The sequence below is a fragment of the Thermobia domestica genome, chromosome 4 (assembly GCF_964235325.1).
Source record: "Thermobia domestica chromosome 4, izTheDome1.hap1.1, whole genome shotgun sequence".
In the NCBI taxonomy this organism is placed as follows: domain Eukaryota; kingdom Metazoa; phylum Arthropoda; class Insecta; order Zygentoma; family Lepismatidae; genus Thermobia; species Thermobia domestica.
The window spans coordinates 152,055,087-152,078,238 of record NC_137457.1 but is presented as its reverse complement, the minus strand read 5'-3'; positions in this window follow the sequence as shown (position 1 = coordinate 152,078,238).

Here is a 23,152-nt window from a genome sequence, read left to right as displayed (position 1 = left end):
ATATACACATGGTACAACATATTGCTTATGTTTATATTTTAGCAATTTTGTACCCCTAAAAGAGAACGATGTGGACCACCCAAATTTATCATGATACATGTTGAGTCATGTACTATGATACCGAATCCCCTCCCGGGGTGCATCAATGTACCCATATCTTACAAAGGTAATGGACCCCTATACATGACCATATAACTAAATAGGATAATAACACCTCATCAAAGGGGATAAAATCGACCAAAAACCAAACACACGGTATAACGTTTTGCTTACGTTTATATTTTGGCAATTTTGTAGCCCTAGAAGGGAACGAGGTGGATCACCCAAATTTATTATAATACATGTTAGGGTCCAATACTATAATACCAAATATATAAAATGAGCAATTTCCAAAATTTAAGGGGTGGGCCAAAGTACCCCTCCCAAATTTTTAAAGGAGTGCACAAATATACCCATATCTTATGAAAGGGAATGGACCCCTATACATTACCATATAACTATATAAGGTAATAACACCTCATCCAAGGGGATAAAATCGACCAAAAACCAAACACGTGGTACTACGTATTGCTTACGTTTATATTTTGGCAATTTTGTACCCCTAGAAGGAAATGAGGTGGACCACCCAAATTTATCATAATAGATATTAGGGTCCTGTACTATAATACCCAATGTTTAAATTGGTCAATTTCCAAAATTTAAGGAGTGGGCCATGGTACCCCTCCCAAATTTTTCAAGGGGTGCATTAATATACCCATGTCTTATGAAAGGTAATGGACCCCTGTATACGCCCATATAACTATATAGGGTAATAACACCTCATCCAAGTTGATAAATTAGGTCAAAAACCTCCGAAATTTGACTTTTTGGCAATTTTTTACCCATGAAAGGGAACGACATTGACCCCCAATACTGATAGAGGTACATACTATGGTCCTAGGCTACCATACCAAATTTTTAGATTTGGCAATTTCCAAAATTTAAGGGGTGGGCCAAGGTACCCCTCCCAAATTTTTCAAGGGGTGCATTAATATACCCATGTCTTATGAAAGGGAATGGACCCCTGTATACGCCCATATAACCATATAAGGTAATAACACCTCATCCAAGGGAATAAATTAGGTCAAAAACCCCCGAAATTTGACTTTTTGGCAATTTTTTACCCATGAAAGTCAACGACATAGACCCCCAATACTGATAGAGGTACATACTATGGTCCTAGGCTACCATACCAAATTTTTAGATTTGGCAATTTCCAAAATTTAAGGGGGGTGGTCCTATGTACCCCTGTCAAAATTTAGGGGGTGGGCCATGGTACCCCTGCCAAAATTTAGAGGGGGTGGTCCTATGTACCCCTAGGTCATTGACCCCGGCCAGGGACCATGGGTCCTGAGGCAGGGACCCAGTGGCCAAAAAGTGTCCTCAAGTCGCCCCATTACTACTGCTATCGCCAGTTTGTATCATTGTGATCGTTATTTGCGGTGCCTTCCGGGATTCGAATTGTGTTATGTTAAGCATAGCAGATTTAATGTCTAGTTATGTTCTAGGCTTTTTTGATAAATAAATTCAGTGCTCTTTATACATTATACACATTATCTTACACACATTCAGCTATACTTTTGTGAAAAGTCCGAGGTACGTTAGCCTGGGAACCACCATCCTTCTCTACAGGGAACAATTCTTTAATTAGTTATATTTACTAAGTTACATTGTGTACTTTGACTTGGCATCACTGTTGCATTGGATCACCAACTGGGGGCAGACAGATTAAGCGCGAAGTTATTGCATATAGAGGATTTTCAAGGAATGGCCCGTTCTGAACTGTTGAAATAGAGCCTTCAAGAACAAAAAGGTATGTATTGTCGTTTTGTTTTTTTCGAAAATATAGGCGAAGGATGCATTTTATAACAGAAAACAACATTTTCTTGTTGAAGCTTTACATTGCGTCAGAAAGAAGGACAACATATTAGGTGTCCCCTGGAGGGGACGCAGGGCATTTGAAATATTCTATATTGGGAATTCTTACAATGTAAATATTTGATGGGTTTACAGATCAGGGATGCATTTATTATTATGATTTTAGCGCTTATATGTTAGTAAGAATAGTAGTAGTAAAAACAGTAGTAGTAGTTGTTGTTGTTTCTCAATCCTTTTATAGAGATAGTACAAGACATAGCAGTACATGGTTTAGACTTGCGCACTAAATCTAACAATCGTTCAAATCTAACAATTTCTCTTCTTTCTGACCAATTTATCAGATACCCAACGCAAAACCAAACTTTTAAAGATTTACCAGAGTACATGCAAGTAATTACGCTGTTTCTCTCTCTGTTAGTTACGGAAAATTCTACATATATTTAGAGATGAGAATGTTTTCAACTAGAGCTCAAGCGAACTAACTTATCCTGATCCAACCTAAACTAGCCTAGACAACAGTAAATATAATGATTTTCTGTTATTGCTTGGAAAAAAGGCGGTAGGTATGTGCTAATAATTGGCACTCCACTTCCAAATACTACTACTTCTACTACTACTACTACTACTAATAATAATAATAATACCTTATTGCTTTTACTCTTAGACACTTTTGAAAGTAGCATGTTTTTATTTTTGTATTTTGCATATGAGTTGCACATGAAGTTTATGGATTTCCTTTTCAGATTGAAACCCCACGAAATTTGTGACCTCCTGAACAGCGATAATATTGATGGTGTTGATGATGTAACACTCATTCCACCTGATGATAGTGATGTCACAGAGGAAGAAAGCAATGACGAGCGTGAAACAGACTTTAATCATTTGTGTGGTCGTTTTTTGCGAAGTGATATGGAAGTTAATTTCAGTGCTGCCAACAATGGTACACATGCAGAAGACAGACTGACACAAGGCGAAATTTGCCCTTCTAACCCCAAATGTCGAAAACTTGTATCCTGCTTTCAATGGCCATCAGAAAAAAATGCGTTTATACAGAAAAGTGGAAGAGGAGATACTGAAGAAGTAGTTCATGCAGGTTCACTTGCTGGTCTGCAACCAGTAAAGTACTTTGAAATGTTTTTGCCGATGAAATTATCAAACTTATCGCAGAAATGTCAAACTTGTACGCTTTTCAAAGGAATCACGTTTTGAGTGCCACTACTGAAGAAGTAAGGGTATATTTTGCTATACTTTTGCTTACTGGTTATTTGTGCCCAAAATACATAAGGATGTTTTCGGAGGTGAAAAGTGATACTCATAACGAATTAATAGCTAGCAGTATGAGAAGGAATCGCTTCTTAGAAATTCAGCAACACATCCATCTTTCTGATAACTTGAATCTACCACAGAGTGATAGATTTGCCAAAGTAAGAACATATCTTGATCTTATTAGTAAAAGATGTCTTATTAACTTCTCACATATTGCTTCTAGCCACATATGTATCGATGAAAGGATGCTACCACACTTTGGCCGTCATGGGGTCAAGCAGCACATTCATGGAAAGCCATTGAAGTTTGGATACAAATTTTGATCATTTTTTTAATTCGCTCAGCCACGTTACTGTCAGCCGATGGCTTGAGCATTCAAAACCGGGGAAGTATCATCGTTGCGAATAATTTCTCCTTTGGGTTTATTTTTATTTCATAATTTTCAAGACGTGAAAGATAAACTAGAATTGAACAAAAAATAAAAGATAAAAAACTAAAAAAAAGAAACAAAAATAACTAAACTTAATATTTGCTTAACTCTACTCTCATTTCTAGTTTTGTGAGATTTTGTGTGTTTTTATTTTATTGAGTTTTTTGAGTGTGTGTTATTTTGTATGTGGTATGTTATGTATTTTGGTATTTCCCTTTTGGTCATATCCTTCTTTCTTCAATTCTTCAGGTATTCACTCTGTATGTTTGGTTTCTCTGGTTTCTGCCTGCATTTATCTCCTGTGTGTTTGTTCATGTTAAACAATAAATTAATAAATTGTCGAAACATCAGAATATAGCATTTAATTGTATTAAGTAGAGTATATATATTCTAGAAAGTTATATAGAGTATATATATATAGAAAGTTTCAATTCTGGACTTGCACAACTTGTGATACAAAGGGTAAATTTGAATTCAGTTTTCAAACTTCGTGAATCATAAATGAGAAAATGCATTACATTCTAGATAATTGTATTACAGAACAAAATGAGAGTTGAAACTCAATATGCAGTTATAGGCAGGTATTATACTCGTACAACTACGATGTACACAACTAGTAACACTAAACGTCTTAAAATATTTCTCATGGGGACACTAATTGTCAACTAATTACTATAATATAAGCTTACCACAGCCATCTGTAAAAATATCAAATATAATAAAATGTAAGTATTATAATTTTATCGCTTCTCTATATAGATTGTATTCTGTCTATTTAGTCGGTTGTAAAAGAAATGTTTAATAAATATAACCGAAGTTACTTTATTCCAGTTCAAGTTTATTATATTTCACAATAAAACGTGATTTTTGCATCATGTATCATTTTTCCTTACTACGACAGTGTTATTGGTATATGTTCCTTAGTACTATCACACGACTCAACTAAATGTTGTAAGGGTCCGTTACCTAACAAAATTCATAAATCTTACTTACTCTTTTCACTTCAATCGTCTAATTATATAGATCATAGGACCGTTATTAACAGTCAAAATGAAATTATCTTGTTAAAAAATAAAGTTACTTGAAAATGGTGGCAGTTAGTCATGTACGGGCTATACGAGCTCTCTTGATCAGATTCGTACACGTGTTAAATTCACCTTGGCGCCTTGCTTTTAATCACTGGCTATTATTAAAATTTTAAATGTCTGCACTCTTTTTAATTTCTTTGTTTCCCTTTTCGCAAGTAACCAGGAATATTAACTATAATAATCGTTCTACTTTTATAATAATAAATAATAAAAATGGGTATACAGGGTATACAGCTGAAAACTAAGTTATTTTCCATTAGTGTACAGAAGAAGTTATGGTAAACAAGATGGGATTCACTTATTTGGTATGGGCAGCAGATTGCTTACGTCATTTCTATTATTGGAAGATAAATTATTATTCATTTTATCTTTAGAAATAAAATACTAATTTTTCGCTCTAAACAAAACAGTTCTGTAAATTGACACTTTTAATAATATTATATACATTTTGCAAGTCTTTAAAAATCAAATATGGTTTATACTAAAGTTAAGCCCAATGAAATGTAGCAGATGCATGATATTTCTCCTGGAGTAACACTTCTTTAATTTGAATTTCGAAACAATCTAAAATACTCTGTGTGGTTTAAGCCTTAAAGCCCTCAAGATAAGTTTTACATCCCGTGATAATAATATCATAGAGAAAAATGCTGACTAAACCAACAATGACTCTATAAATGATTCTGTGATCCATCTCGTGTTTCCTTATTTTTATTTAATCAATACAAATACATTATTGTACATGTAAGATTTTCTCTTAAAAAGTGTTGTTTGTTTCCATATATCTCGAAGATAAGAAGTAACCCCAACATTTCGTTAATCAAATTTAACAATGACTGCAATACTACAATTACATGTTAGAACTTATTATTTGAAGAAGCTCCTACATCAAACTTTCCTTAATTCTTGTATTTTATACAGTTTTATACTAGCTTTGTTATTATTCATATTCATCTGACTTTTTCTCTATTCTAACCAAATATCATTACGTAGAAAATTGCTTTAGGGACTATTTTTAATTTATATATGTATAGTTCATGTTGTAATTCATTTGAACTTATTCAATAGAATAAGTTATTTGGTACATTGACATTCAGCTAATCGGAGATCCAAACCACATTCCCTCCTTCAGGAAATTCCTTATTACTTGACCACAGTCATTTACTACAGTCGGAACTAACGTCTTCTAATTTTTGCTATTGGGAAGAAGTAATGACGCTTTGTGCGAATGTCGTGAACTTTAGTCAATCACATCAGTAACCCGCAGATGACGAAACATCATATACTTTAAGAAATTATGTTACAATTTTAAATTAATTCTTATCCATCCCGATCATATACTAACTTTCATCTACTTCTTTAGTGTACGCAACATTTCCGGGGTTGGATATTTAAAAGCTATTTTCAATAGCTGTTTCGTTCATTACTTTCCATTTCAGAACAGCCCAGGCAAAAGGAGGACAGAAACGCCAATATATCATCTGCTAAAAGGACTCTCCATCAAAAGTATACGAGTCAGGAGGGTCCTGCGGCGAAAAGGGTCGAGTCCAAAACTAAACTGCATGGGTCTAAATTGTTCGGTGATAAGAGAAAACTAGTGAAAAGAGCGCGAGTAGAAATGACATCACTGCCAAAATGAATGAAATCAAAGCAGGAGCAGACTCAGGTATGTACGACCTGATTATATCCCTAAATAAGATGAAATTGTTTCCCGAAAGAAGGAAAATATCAGCATTTACTAGAAATAAGAAGGAAATTTGAATGGTGGTTTTGATTGTGTTGAGATGTTGTTTGTTCTGCAACAATCGTTATAATTTAACTCAGTTGCAAATTACTCTGTCCATTACTCTAAAGTTTTTTATTATTGTCTTTTATATCTGCTTCATTTCGTTCATACCATGTGTTAAATCTTGCATCATTCGCATCATCTTTTGCATTGCACGATGCAAGTCAAACTCGCAAGATGGCACTTCCTTCTTCGGGTTTGCTGTGTTGTCACTATTCGGATTAGGCGGAGAATCACAATGTGATCCTCATTCTTTTCATTAATTTCGAGGTCAGATATTTGGACTCGTTTGTTTGGCGTACTATACCAGAGTTCCCCATCGGAATCAGGATGCTCCGTTTCTTTTGCAGTCGAGGCATCCATCAATTAGGGAGATTGGTTCATTTCTCGGTGCATTCATTGTAATATTTTACTATTTCCCAGTTACTATTCTTTTCTTCGTATTCAATAGTAACATCTAGGTCGATCCAGGTTAAATGAATCCATTTTTTTCTCACAGCCTTGAAACCCCACCAGTCTACGTGAGACACACTATATTCTTTCTTTCTCTCTTAGTGTACATGGGGCTTCCGATTCGCTTTTGTTACGACAATTCTGGTGCCTTTTGCCATAGTTTCGAAACAAAGCACGAATATAGATGCAATATAAAATATTTAAAAACTAACAAGACAAATTTTATAAATTGAATACTATTCATAAAGTAGGGAATACTCATTTACTCCCTCCCTGACCAACTTCCAACATTTGCATTTTAGTGGTCATAAAATTTAGTATTTAATCCGTTTTCCTTTCTATAGAGAAAGAAAAACAAGAGAACAGCCAACGACTATAATCATTTACACAATAATGAATTCCTTTTATCTTTTACATTCTTACGACCAATTCAATATGTGCTCGATCTTAAATTTTTATACTGAACAAATAATTCCAGATCCGTCACCACAGAAAACCATCGTTTCCCTGGTAACTGCAATAAGTCATCTTAGCCAATCCTGAAGACGGATTTTCGTGAATGGGGAAGCCACTATACTTTTCAATTGTAGTCTTGTAATTTAATAATTTAGTCAAATATGAAATTAAAATGAAGTAATGAATTCTTGATTCGCATTTGAATTTCATGGTCAACTAATTCATATTGGACTTCCGAAGAGAAGCACCAAACCAATTTAATGACCGTGTTAATAACAACATCTCCTAGTCACGACCTTTCTTCAGATTTATTAGAAAAAGGAAAGAAAGGTTGAGAAAAAAGAGAAGAAGGTAGGAGAAAGGAAGAAAAGAGAAAGATGAAACGGAGAAACTACCGATGAATTGTTACTGGATAATTAAGGACATGTGGTAAAGAAACTTGAATAGTTATTAAAAAGGTGGTTCATACTCGAAGGTTATTACTGGAAGATCAAATATGAAGTTATCCTCAAGAGACAGATGTTCTCACATACGACACGGACTGGATCCAGGCAATTGCACAAGTGGGAGTTGCCCTATTCTAGCCCAGGTGACGAGAAGTTTTAATATAGTTGTTTGTCTATTGTTTAGAAATATTGAATAACCTGCATCCAGTATTTGAACTTTTATAAATGAGATGGAACATACATCTGAATCAGCCAAGAAAAAAGTCTGAGTGTATGTTTTCCACAAATAGATGTTTTGTGATTTCTGAAAAGACTGTCATTATTCTGGCTTATCCTGTTATTTCGTCTTTTCTCCCAGAGCCGATTCAATCTATTTTAAAATCAGTTATCTTCCATAACCTTTCTGATACATTAATATATATATGAGATGCTATTACACACCTATTGTGAACATTATTATAGTAAATCAATATTAAATGCTACGACATAAAACTAAATTTGCCATTCTTTCAAACACTCACATACATACAAGACAACGTATTAACATGGGTAATAATAATTTTAGGTGAAACCATCTAACTACAATTTCTTGAACATTTATTACATTTTCTAAAAAATTAAGACACATAATTTCATAAACATGCAAGAAGTATATATTTACATGGGTCAATTAACATAGGAAATTGCATAATAGTAGTGTAGTAGTATAAACACCTATATTTATAAATTTTTGGTAATAGATGTGCTCAAAAGAAAAAAATCATATTTTTATTAAGCCTTTGGTAAAAAAATATAAATTTAATAATAAGTTTAATATATAAATTTGACAAATTGAAAGAGAAAGGGCAAATTTTAAAATGAGGATATATAATGAGTCTCTATCTCATTTATGAGAATTTTTAAAGTTATTTTAGACGAGTCCTATCTCGTACTTCAGATTAACTATACTATTCTGTATATCGTCGAAGCATCCTTCCTAGTGTTCACATTTTTACTTTTTGCATTTCTTATCTTTGCACATAAGGATGTATATATATTAATAATATTTATTGACTTTTTTAAGGATTTAAACAAAGATTCAGTTTGTAAAATTATTCATCGACACTTCTCCCATTTCAGGGGTTTAAAAATGAAATCTTTGAGTTTTACGTCCCACGGTTATGCCGGTTAGGCTAAAGGAGACGGTGATAATGAGAGATGAGTGAAATGGTGGAATGAAGAGAGTGGGAGGAAACGGGAGAGCCCCGAGAAAACCCACGAGCACGGTGTTTGTCCACCACAAAGTTCACTTGGCGGGGGCTGGGATCGAAACCGGGACCCCAAGCACCAGAGGTGAACGCTCTACCACTGAGCCACCGCGCCCCCCATTTCAGGGGTTTAAGTGATCAAATCTCGTCAATCGTATCACAATAACAATGTTACGTATTCTGTCATTTGCTTATTATCACATTCAGTATCTTTCAATAAATGTCGCTTTGTACTACTAAATACACACATTTATCTTTAGACTTGCACTGTCTATATGCCTGAACGAGAATTTTAAAAGTTCATAAGGAGTTTTCCTGGTATGGTAAACACAACTATTAATATGGAAACACCGGGGAAGTTTGAGGATTCGTATGGGAGGGTCAGGAAATTGAAGTGTAGTTCTAGAGAAGGATTTTAATTTACTAATTTGAGGGTTGATTCAAGGACACATTAGGGTTACATTGACCTACCTAAATATCATACTACATGCAGTTAGTCTATTACATACAATGTTAGTTGTTACGTAGATTACTTAATTACATTACAAAGTTTGACTAGAGTATCTAACATTCGGCGGTATTTTACTTTTCCACTTTAAGTATTTTTATTGGATATTTCGTAACTATGGCAACCAAGAGCCGTTCGGGGTAAGTACTAAGTCTCTTTAAACATATTTATCTGCTCACGTCAACATTATACATTTTACTTCAATATTACATTCATATTTCATACATATTCATATATCCACACACACACACACACACACACACACATATATATATATATATATATATATTAATAGTTACTCAATCTTTCAAATTATTTACCCCGGCACATTGAGTTTTAAGGCTGCAAAACTTGACATAAAAGATTCGACCTATCGTACATATATAAATTAAACTAATTACCCGCGAATAATCAAAAAATTAGAATTCTCAAATATTTTATTTAAACTGGGAAATATTTAAATAGCATGGCAGGCACGTAAATACTTAATATCTTTAAGTATATGATTCTACAACCTTATCACCATTTTTGGACTCAATACAACTACAGCAATATTTACATTTGAGATTATCAATGGAACAATAGTAAAAGTGACTGATAATCTAGCAGAGAGATGCGAAAGGATAATAAAAGAAGAAAAGTAAAATTACATCGGATACTGAACCACCGCCCGCTACCGCAGATGGAAAGAATATGCTGGTAAAACGTTTTCTTAATCTTCGAGTAGTCGCCCCGAGGTCAAAAGAGAAATTATTTTTGATCGTATGTCCATTATGTTTGTCCGACAGACTTCTCCGTCTAGCTAATCTTCCCCCTCATCTTCCCTAACATTCCTGCTCAATCACTCCATTATCCGTTGTTTAGTTTAACTACTAGTGATTGTTTAGTTATTCTGCGGTGCTTTCCACCGCGCGCGACTAACCGTGTAATGTTTTTTCTCAGTGTTTCCCTCTGCACGTGACCTTTGCTTTGGAGATGTTTTAAGCTTTATCAACATAAATATTATTTTAATGGACGGAAGTGAGGTCGACATAGTTAACAAACTGATAACAAGTGTGAAAAAAGAGAAAATTAGAAATGAACAGCTTAAAACAACGGAGGGAAATGTTAGGAATGGACTATTTGGATTAATCAGCCGAGATGATCTCGTTGAAGCTTTTTCTGAGGAAGATCATAACACACACACACACACACACACACACACACACATATATATATATATATATATATATATATATATATATATAAGTGAACACGAAAGGTGAAGTGAGGAGTCTGCGAGCGGGTCCGAAGATCTTAAATCCAGAAATGATCAGCGATTCCCCAAATGTAGTCAGAGCAGGAGAGGACGAAATAAGCGACAAAGAAGTGTAGAACAGTGTAAATTTGAAAATAACTTAAAATAATTCAATGTAGCGCTGTTTACGTGAAGTTTCAAAATTACAGGACCGTAAAATAATTCAATGTAAATTTGATTTGATTTCAATTTAGCGCCCTTTTCAGCATCAAGGCTACGAAAGACGTGGACCAACTGCTTAACGTGGGATCCAAACCACATGAGCTCCCACCGGGAATCGAACCCGGAAATCCCACGCCAAAGGCGTGTATGCTAACCGCTTAGCTACGAGTCAGCTCTAATTGAATGTAAAATCCGCTGTGAAGCTTTGTTTTGGTGTTACGTTTATATAGTATTTATTTTACTAATTTATTATTGTATTTCTAATTATAGACCAACCAAAGAGTTAACAAAAACAAAAAATCGTCGTCAGATTTAAAATTTTCAATAAAACCAGTGCGTAGCTATCTATCTAAAGAAATATGTAACGAAAAAAAAGACATTTTATTCCAAATAAGAAATAAAAAAAGAGTACTTGTTTAATTGTAGGCTCCTCTAATAGTTATTACTGTAAAACTTATTACAATAATAAAAATGTTATTCCCTCTTAATCGGAAAATATACAAAATTACGTTTCTAATACAAGAAAACTGTTTAAAAGGATATTTGCAACACATTACGTTCATGCGGTCCTTTTGACCGCCCGTGACTACTCGTGTTACTTTTTCAGCGCGACTTCTCGAGGGTTAACCTTCCACATTAATTAATACACCACGAATTGTGTCTTGCGACATCTCAGCTGGTAGGTCAAATTTAAAGGATATATGTTGAATGATTGATATATGTCAAGTTCAAGACTCGGAGAAGGTTAATTTTTTTAAAAAATCTCGAAGAGAATAGAGGGATAGATAGAGAATCGAAAGGGAAAAAGCAAAAGCGGTGTCAAAGGAATAAACCAGGACACTAAAACGACAAATTGGTCGAATTTCAACATACAATAACGAACTGCCAAATATGCTTCCATGTGTCGAAAAAGGGTTGACCTACTAAATACGTAGCCTAAGAGGAATATCTGCAAGCCCTCAAGCAATTCCAGTCGGCTAAGACCCTGGAGACTCCGGCACTACCGGGAAGTCAGTGTCATTTCTTAATTTAGGATTTCTAGAAAAATTATCAAACAACTCAGAAACTGAGAAGAGTTACGAGTAAACTATGGAAAACTATACTAAAGTCGATAAAACGGAAGAAATTTTAAAAGAGATTTGCAAAAATAAAAAAAAAGAAACTTTAAAAAATAATTTTCTACTAGTAAGATCTAGGGCAAATCTTGCTGTCGCTACCAGTCCGGAAGGGCGCTAACCTTGAGGAGTCAACTAATTTCAATGCGCTGTATATAAGTAGAAGAAGTGAAAATTCATAAACATTGGGGGTTTTGGATGCCCTGGTTATAGTAAAACGAGAGTCTACTGTAGCAAATTTTCAATATTATTGAGTCTTATCCACTTAGTCACCTCTGTGGACAATAATGAACTTAGCTCAGACAGGTGACGTGAAAAATATTCAAAGTTGCAGAGTGGTATAAAAGTAAACTGAAGTATCAGTTCTGCAAACGATTCTTCTATTCTTTAATTGACTGGGAAATGTCCGGAACCATTTGCTGTAAGACTATAATTAGTATCGTCAGGCCGATTGATGAGTTAACTCGTATATTTACTACTGGAATGCAAGACAGGAAAGTGAAAATACCATCCATCATTTTTACGAAACACACTACCCTCATACAAAACTATAACGTGATAATTAATGCACTAAGAATTTATTAATACATATATATACATATAATCAATATCTAGTACCAAACTTGACCACTGGGCACATCTCGGGTGTCCTATTACTTATTCATGGGTAAATAATAGGATGGTCGACATGGGTGTCCTATTATTTATTCATATTCGCTAATATACACATCTATATATCAATAATATTATCATTACTCACTTATTCATTTACATGTTTGTTTATTTCTCTATAATGTCGATTTTTTCTTCAGATACCCTATACTATATCAATACGCCCCAGACTGTTCAAAGCAGTCTTATTATCTACATTAAAATCAGCAAATTCCTAAAGTACATTAACTAACACGTGTGATTTTATATAAACTTTTATGAATTTCTTTCACAGCAAACTACGACTTCAAATTATTTTGTATGCAACGAAAATTCAATATAATTTACTACATGCAATTATATATCGTAAAATGTCAACAACGCGATGGTTCACAGAAAGCAACGAAAAGAGAAAACTTGAGACTGCAGCCTGGTAACAAAAATAATGCCATATAGGTAAACTTCAAGTTAAAAGAAGCAGCAAAGTTTACTATTACTTATAATTTGGTTACCCGATTATACAAATGATTTTGGTTTTCCGAAAAGTTAATTAACGATGTGAGTTATCTAGAGATCCATTCTTCTCGACCAAAACTATATTTATTCATCATTTATAGTAAAAGACGGGGCGTGTGAAGATAGACCAACCACCACCACTAAAACGACCGGAACATATCTCGGAATTATGGGCTATTTATGAGCTAATTAGTTTCTCTAATCCCAATTTTTGGGCTCCTACTGTTTAGCGGGAAATCAGAATCAAAATGGGCGAGTGTTGCTTGACATAAAGCTAGAACACCCAATACGGTTACAATGATCCGATTGAAAAAATTCAAACGCCAAAATTATGTGCTACTTATTGGCTAATTAGTTGCTCTACTCCAAATTTTTGGGCTCCCACTGTTTAGCGGGAAATCATAATCACCATGGGCGAGTCTAGCTTCACATCAAGAAAGAACCCACCATACGGTTTCGGTTAGAATGGTCCGATTGGAAAATTTTAAACGCCAGAATTATGGACTATTTATAGGCTAAGTAGTTGCTCTAATCCTGATTTTTGGACTCCTACCTTTTAGCGGGAAATCGGGATTAAAGTAAGCGAGTCCAGCTTGACTCAAGTATGAACCATCTTTAATTGTAGACATCTCAAATCGAAGAAAATCAAACGTGAATAATATGGGCTATTTACGGACTAATTGATGTTGTAATTCCGAGTTTGGGGCTGTTACATTCTAGTAGTAATTCTTTATCAAATTGTGAGATTTGGCTTAACTTCTAGCTATAAACCTGGCGCTAAAATACTCCAATCAAAAGAATTAAGACGTCGGAATTATGGGTTATTTGTATGCTAAGTTGTTGCTCTAATGTCGAGGTTCTTCTTCTATCGTCAGCGAAAAATCTTATTCGAGAAAGGTATTGATTTTCAGATAAGGTGGGATGATACTCTCAAAATAGCGGTGAGAAAAATGTTCATTAATTGAAAATTAATGAATTTGCATGCTCCGCACATGTAAATATATATTTCTACTAGTAAATCCATGAATTCACTTTTCACGGGTTTATGTTCATTATGATTGGAAGTAAGTAGTGTATACATAGAATGTATATTGAACTAATTTTTTCGTGCAAAGGAAATGCCTCTTCGCCGTTGATGGAGGCAGAGCCGTAGCTAGAGATTTCGGCGCCCGGAACGAAGGAGAATTCGGTACCCCTACGCACCACACCAAGCATGTTCTTTTACATATAAAAGATGCGGCTCTTGCTGCTATGCTACGCTGTTTTTTTATGAACTTACTTGGACAGAACATTATGTGCACGAGTTGTTTTCAAAAGGCTTGTTTTGAACTTTTTGTAAAACTTGACGAAACTAACTTTGTTTGTATACAAATCCACTTGAAGAACAGTTACGAAATTTACAACTACTTGTAGCGTTTTATACTATTGATAATAAATAAATTTCAATACATTATAAATTATGTCCTTTTAAAATGTTCGAAATGTGTAACACCATTAATTTCCACTAATAATTGTAAACTTAGTAATATTCTTAGGTATGTGACCAGACAAATAGTATTTTAACTTCGATTCTTTTCATAGGGCTATCGGCAGTTAAACGTGTTGAAGTTCTTAATGATGGATTTTCTTTCATTACTCTTAAAGGTCGGTGATGTGATATTATTGTTTTAAATGTACAATACATGCCCATTACAAGATAAGGAGAACGTTATACAAAACACTTTTTAAGAATAAGTATCTAGGGCATTCGACCAAGTCCAGAGATACCAAATGAAAATTCTATTAGAGGATGTCAATACGAAGGTGAGGCGACAAGAAGTTTTCAAACCGCTTAAAGGGAAAGAAATTCTGCATAAGGAAAGTAACGACGACGTGGTTAGTTTCTTGAGCTTTAAAACACCAAAAAACTGGACACCAATACACATGGACCACGCCAAATGGCAGAACACACAATCGAATTGATCACATTTGAGTAGATACAAGAAGACAGTTTAGCATAATTGATCTTCGGTCGTTTAGAAAACTTGAATGTGACACTGATCACTATCAGATAGCAGCGATAATAAAAGACAGATTATCGTTGAATAAAGGGCATACTCAACATCTGAAAACAGCAGGGTTTAGTTTAAGGAAATTAGAGGAATACCAGGCGAGAGGGAAATATCAGGTTGAAGGGTAATAAATTATCGTTTTTAGAAGGTTTTGAGAGCTATAATGTTGAGGATACTTGGGCTCAAAATAGGGATAGCATTAAAATTTCAGCAAGAGAAACATTGGGGAAATATGTAGGAACAAATCATGATTCGACCAGGAATGCAACAAACTAGTATTAGATATACAGCATTGAGTTGACAGGTAGTCTTCCGTTCCGAGCGCTGCTGTCGACAGAAAGAATTCCACTTGCTTTCGCTAAGGCTTTTTCGCTTAGCAACAATTGAACCCTTATTGGCTCAATGGGTGGGTGTGTCGAGCTTGGCTTTGGTTTGCATTTTGCCACGGTTCAAGACCTTATGGCAGTACTATAACGGAGAAGAGAAAATAGGTGAGTGTACGTTGGCTACAAAATCCGAAGAATACAACTACACTGAATTTCGTTGACATCAGACGGGAAACTTCCAAAATATTTAGAAGAGAGAGATACGATTTTAAAAAAACTTAAATTAATGAATTTTGAAGATGATAGAAAAAGAAAAAATCTAGAAATGTTCAAAGGCATCAACGAATTTAAGAAAGGGTATCAACCTCTCGCGTATAAATTAAATAGAGGCGACGGAACAATTCTTACTGATATGGATGACTTCTTGAATAGATAGAAAGATTTCTTGACATTTTGCTTAACACACAGCCAAAAACTAATATTCGTCGGGAAAGGGACATGCACGGCAGAACCATGAATTTCAAAACCTAGCCGAGCAGAAATATAAATTGTTATAAAGAAATTAAAAAAAAACACAAATCTCCGATTGTAGCCGAAAGTTTGGCTGAGTTTATTTTAGCTAGAGGAGAAAATTGTAAAACAAGAAACACAAACACATTCTCCTTATCTGGGACAAGGAGGAATTACCACAAGAGCTGAAAGAATGAATTATTGTTCCAAAGCGGAGTGTAATAATTTACGAGACATTTCTTTTGTGTCAACGTTCTATAAATTTCTCTCAAACATTTTATTACCAGGAGAGTATCAGTGTGGATTTAGACGAAATCAATCAACTGTGAACAAAATATTTACCATTAGGCAAATACTCGAAAAGAAATGGAAATACAATACCTCGATATATAAATTATTTATTGATTTTAGAAAGACATATTATTCTATTAGGAGCTAAATATTATACAACATTCTTGCTGAATTTGGGAATACCGAAAAAAGCTACTTAGATTAATTAAGATGTATTTAAACAGATTCCAAAGTAAATTCCGAGTAGTAAAGATTCTGTACACTCGCTTCCTCGTCGAGAATGGCCTGAAACAAGGAGAAACGTCGTCCACATTATTATTCAACTTTATTCTAAAGTAAGCTATAAATAAGATCAATGATAGCAACCAGGGCATAGAGTTGAATGGTATTCATCATGATATGGCGTACGCTGAAGAAGTAAATGTTATTAAATGTTTGCAGACTTAGAAGTAAATGTAGAAGAAAAAATAAACACATGGAAGTTTACTGGAATCGTAATACTGTAAATTATGAATGCGTCAAAGTATCAATAATATTTTCGATAAAGAGAATAGTTTCACATAATTGGGATCAATATTAACAGAACAAAATTATATCGACTAAGAAATTAAATACTGAATGAAAGCAGAGATTTCGTGTTATTATTTAGTTCCAAATCATTTGTCGTCGTGAATAGTGTAGAGGAATTTGAAGCTCAAAATATATAGAACGATAATCATAGCTGTCGTTCTCTACTGTTGCGAAACATAGTTACTTATTTGAAGGGAAATAAGTAAACTGAACGTATTTGAAAATAAAGCCCTGAGATGAATATTCGTTCTCAAGGGGAACAGCAATCGGGATGACGGAAACTTTATAACGAGAAATTGGATTATTTGCACCCTTAAGAAACATTGTTAGACTCATCAAGTATAGGAGGCTCAAGTGGACAGATCATATAGCGAGAATGAAAGGAAGCAGGAACACTTTTAAAGTTTTTACTAGAATTAAAATCGAAAAACGTGCATTAGTAAGACCTAGACGCAGATGGAAGGACAATATAAAGATGAATCTCGCAGAAATATCAATACAAAGTAGAAACTGGATTCAGTTGTGTAAGGACCTAAGTCATTGAAGATATTTTATGAACGCGGCATTGAACCTTCGGGTTCTATAGGGCATAGTTTGTTGTTTTATGTTAAAAAATATCTTGTGAAATATAACAGAAATTTAAAACGTTTATGCTTTGTTTGCATGTAGATAGATAAAAAAGAGCACAAATGATAGGTATGCGCAGAAAACATATCCTGGCGATACAAGTAGTTGATGGAGAAAAAGACCAAATAAATTCCTTCAAATTTGAAGCATTTCATGTGTCAATGGAATAAAAAAACACTGCTTCTAATTAGGTTTTTGCAAACGACGAAATTCGTCGGGTTAAGTTCTAATCCTTTTAGCCCTTACTCTACAATTTTGAAATGTTATTATTACTCTCTTTTGTTTTCATTTTCAATATTCCTACGCGAACAGCAGATTGCGTGTCTCTCTTTACTCATCTCATTTTCATACCTTCATGCTCACCATCATGATTAATCCGATTGGGGCCTAATTAACTAAGCTAATTCATCACGAACATAACGCTGAACACGTATTTCAGACTCTGGCTCTTTCCGATGTTCTCGCTCTAACATACACTATAAGTCATTACTCAACAAATTGTATATCACATCGTTATTAAAAGATAGTATATAACTTTCTTTAAGTAACAAGTAAAAACTTTTTGCGACTCTTATTGAAAATTTTTAGGTTGCAAACGGAGCAAGCAAGAAAGTTTTTAACAAATGTATTTCTTTGCAAACCGACAATATTGATATAATGGGGCGCAATTCTTTCAGGGGGCGCAGCGTCGTTTCCCCTTTTCCAACACCTTTTCACCCTAGCTACGGCTCTGGATGTGGCCACAGTGGCAAAGTAGTGGAGCGTTTACCTCTTGTGGGGTGATCCCTGGTTCGATTCCAGATGGCACCAAGTGGTCTTTGTGGTTGACAAACACAATGTTCTCCCATTTCCTCACACTTTATTAATAATGGACATAATGAATGTAAAAGCGTGCAAAGACAATTCATGGATTTACTAGTAGGGGTATATATTTGCATACGCTGAGAATACAAATAAATCAATTTTCAGGTAATAGACATCGACGTTTCCTCTCTGCAACTTTCAAAGTATCATCCCACGTTATCTAGAAATCAATACCAAATTTGCATGAGATTTCTTGCGAAGAATAGAAGAGTAACTAATTAGCACACAAATAAACCATAATTCTGGCATTTTAATTATTTGATCGGAGTATTGTAGCACTAGGTTTAAAATTAAAAGTTAAGACAAATCCCAAAATTTGATGAAGAATTCCTGCTAAACCTTAGAAGCTCCAAACTCAGAATTAGAGCACCAATTAGCCCATAAATAGCCCATAATTCCGGTGTTTGATTTTCTTGAATCGGGGCATAGTTACAGCATGGGAGGTTATAGATTGATGTCAAGCTAGGCTTGCCCGTTTTGTTTCCCATTTCCCGCTAAAAGATGGGAGTCAAAAATTGGAAATAGAACAACTAATTAACCCATAAATAGTCCATAATTCTGGCGTTTAAAATTTTCCAGTCGGACCATTCTAACGGAAACCGTATCATGGGTTCTTACTTGACGTCAAGCTAGATTCGCCCATTTTGATTAAGATTTCCCGCTAAACAGTGGGAGTCCAAAAATTTGAAGTAGAGCAACTAATTAGCCCATAAGTAGCACATAATTGTGGCGTTCGATTTTTTTTTGATCGGATGATTGTAACCGTATTGGGGGTTCTAGTTTGATGTCAAGCTACAATCACCCATTTTGATTCTAATTTCCCGTTTACAGTAGGAATCCAAAATTGGGATTAGAGCAACTAATTAGCCCATAGATATTCCATAATTCTGGCGTTTTAATTTTTTGGGTCGGCCATTGTAACCTAACGGGAGGTTCTAGCTTGATGTCAAACTAGACTCACCCATTTTGATCCTGATTTCCCGCTAAACAGTAGGAGCTAAAAATTTGGATTAGAGAAACTAACTAGTCTTTAAATATCCCATAATTCTGGCGTTTGAATTTTCTCGATCAGATCATTTTAACCGAATGGGGAGTTCTAGCTTGATGTCAAGCTAGAGTCGTTCATGTTAATTCCGATTTCCCACTGAAGGTTAGAAGCTCAAATTTTATGGTTAAAGCAAATAATTAGCCTATAAATAGCCCATTATTCTGAGAAATGTTCTACTCATTTTAGTCTTGGTTGTTGTTCGAACATCACAGGCTTTAAAAGGCGGACCGTGTTCGTGTTGATCAGTTCACTAAGTATTCGAGTAACAAGACACTAGCAGCAAATAATTGTCAACTCAGACGGGGTGGCGTTTATAGTACGAAAACAACCTGTTCACGATTAAATATTCTTTGCACTCTGTTATTTTCTAGCTGTTAGTAGTATACCGTACAGAATAAATTTTAATTATGGATTAATGCACTTACTACCAGGGACCAAAGGAGATGAATTGCCAATAATCCACAAAACACTTTCCATAAATAGTTAAATTATGACTGGCATGTCACTACGGTCGAACTACTAAATTATACACTAACATGCATGCTACATATTACATAAACTGAGAGACAAATACCAATACATATCACTATATACGTTAAATCATATTATCACACAAATTCACTATATTTACACTGAACGAATTACTGTTTTCACTATTCTATATCGGCTCTATAAACTGTGGAAAAGAGGCTCAATAATCAGAACCCAATGGCCCTACTACCAATTTAGATCATGGTTTTCCAAATATTTTTAATGCCCGAGGAAGGACATATGAAAAATACAAATGGTAAGAGTTCATTTCCTGAAGGAAAACGAACCCTAATAGTAATCGTTAATCTTATCTCTGTTGGAAGCTTGCTCAACTCAGGAATAAATAAGAGACCCTGTTAGCGTTTACACTGGCATTGTAAAACTTAACTATAAATAAACTTACGAATACCGCTAAGTAAAAATACATAAGCAACATACATAGAACTATACATGGAAAAGTCTATTGTAACCTAATTGAGTTTTAAATGGAGAAAGGATGATCTAAATGTTTCAATCACTGAATCTTGACAAAACTTAATCAAGTAATGAAGATTTTCAACACTAGAATCGAAGCACTTTTTTTGCTACTCCTCTCCACAGCTATTAAGGTTATCAACATAACTTTCCAGATATTTAAAACGGGTATCCATATTTCACGGAACGTCTGCCTGTTCTAAAATATCAATCCAATTTGTCTTGGGGCTCTGTAGACTCCCCACGAATGTATGTATTAATTCAAATCGTCTTACCTTGTATTACTGCGTTTTTAGGGATAAATCACAATATATATTTGCAGCACACTAGCACGATATCTCTTGATCCGTTCCCAGGTATAGAAGGAAAAGAATTTAAGGTAGCGCATCGGAAATAGTTCCAATCATAACAAAGGGTTTTGGCATTGGAAAACTTATAAAACGAGTAGAAAGTGGTAAAAACTGGCTGAAACCAGATTTTGGGATGATATAGGCATCTCAGAGGGACGAGGGGGGTCTAAATTATTCTCCCAAATATCTGATTGGTGAATAATTTCAAGAATTGTGCCTATGTTTTCGTATAGCATTAAAATGTATAATGTGAATACTCATCCGTTTGAAATGCCCATATATAAGATTTACATTAAAATAATGTATTTATAAAGATATTATAGCCTGAAATATAATTCCCACTGGGTCATTCCCAAGTTTCCACATTGATTTTGGTTTAAATGAAAAACTAATGATACACTATATGGACCGAAAATAGCACAGGACAGTACATTTAAAAAATATTGGACTCCAAAAAATTCATTACATCGAATGTAATGGTAATATTACAATATACATGAAAGAACAAATGGTCATTATAGTGCTGGTATGAGAAAACCATGGTATAGTACTATAAAAAGATTTAAGTTATAATTACCACGTTTAGAAGCTTTACGAGATAGAGGTATACCAAATGAGGTATTTACTATTTTAAACGGACAATTTAAAAATATACCGAAATATCAAATATCAATGGAAGATCAATTAAAAATACTAAGGAAACATGAATACTCAAAATGTTATGACGATGTGTTTTTAATCTATACAGATCAAACACCAATAAACTTACATCATGTGAGAGATAGACTTAAATATGAATTTGAAGAATTATATTACACGTTTTATCAACTTCATTATAGTAAACGAAACGCCTTTATAAATCTGAAGTATGATTTGATTGACTATTATGAGAACATGTCATAGATATTGATATTGAGTTTAAATATGAACAAAAACTGACATTGCTTTGAAAACATGTTTCGAGAAGTTAAGTTGGGATTTACCATTTTCTATATAATAAATAATGGATATCTTTGTTAACATCATAAGTGAGAAAGATGGTATTAACATTCGTGAAGATGTTATTGTTAAGAAAGAATAATTTATAGCATTTAAAAGACAAACGTTTCTATGCATGTTGGTAATGTGAGAAATTTGAATTAAATAAAATTTTAACATCAAATAATACAACATGAGTTGACTTTAAACACAAAAGACTTGTTAATGTGCCTAATTCAGTTGACCAAAAAGATGCAGAAACCAGTGGAACTCGGGTCAATAGATAGTCAATTAGAAAACGATAGAAAGATGTTTGAAGACACACACTTCAACAAATATGAATTAGATATAAGACCAGATTTATCAAAATTAAATTTTAAAGTAGAAGATGAATATATATATATATATATATATATATATATATATATATATATATATATATATATATATATATATATATATATATATCCATCGGAAGTAGACAAGTAACTGCTATAGATGAAGGAGTTACACATTCTGATGCTGTAACATTACGTCAACTAAACTCAGAATCAGATAACGTTATTAGAATGTTTCCATACATCAAACAAAGAAGCAAATATGTTCATTGAGAATAAGGAAACTATACACTTATTATGTTTATTGAGAACTAAAAATGTTAAACCTCACATTTTCGGAATATTTAATTTATCAAATAGTTACAAATTTACCCATAATGAAAAAATAATGCATATGGAACTAGATCTGGACAAATACTTTCTTCAGATATTTGAATCACTGATTGGAAAAAGGGAATAAGTGCATCAGACCTAAGTTTTCAAAAACGCTAAAAAAAGCTTTCCGAGGCGTATTTTGTATTTTTTGCAAAAAGTGTATAATTGATTACTTGTAGCAAAAAAACTAACAAACACTAAGACAAGAAGAATAATCTTGTATTGCAGCACTGCAATTGGTTAGATAAGCTTAAAAATGGAAAAAAATATTTCCTTTTCCAATCAATTTGAGTTAGACGCAATTGTAATTGTCTGTAGGGTATGTAATGTGCAGTTTATGATAGAAAGCTATGAAAATGTACATGCTGAATACAATGTTGTAAGTTAATCTTGGATAAATATTTCCGAACTATCACGCATGTTAGGCTTCTAACACTGTTATTGTCACCGTTCTTCTTCTTTTTTTTTTTGTAAAGCATATGTT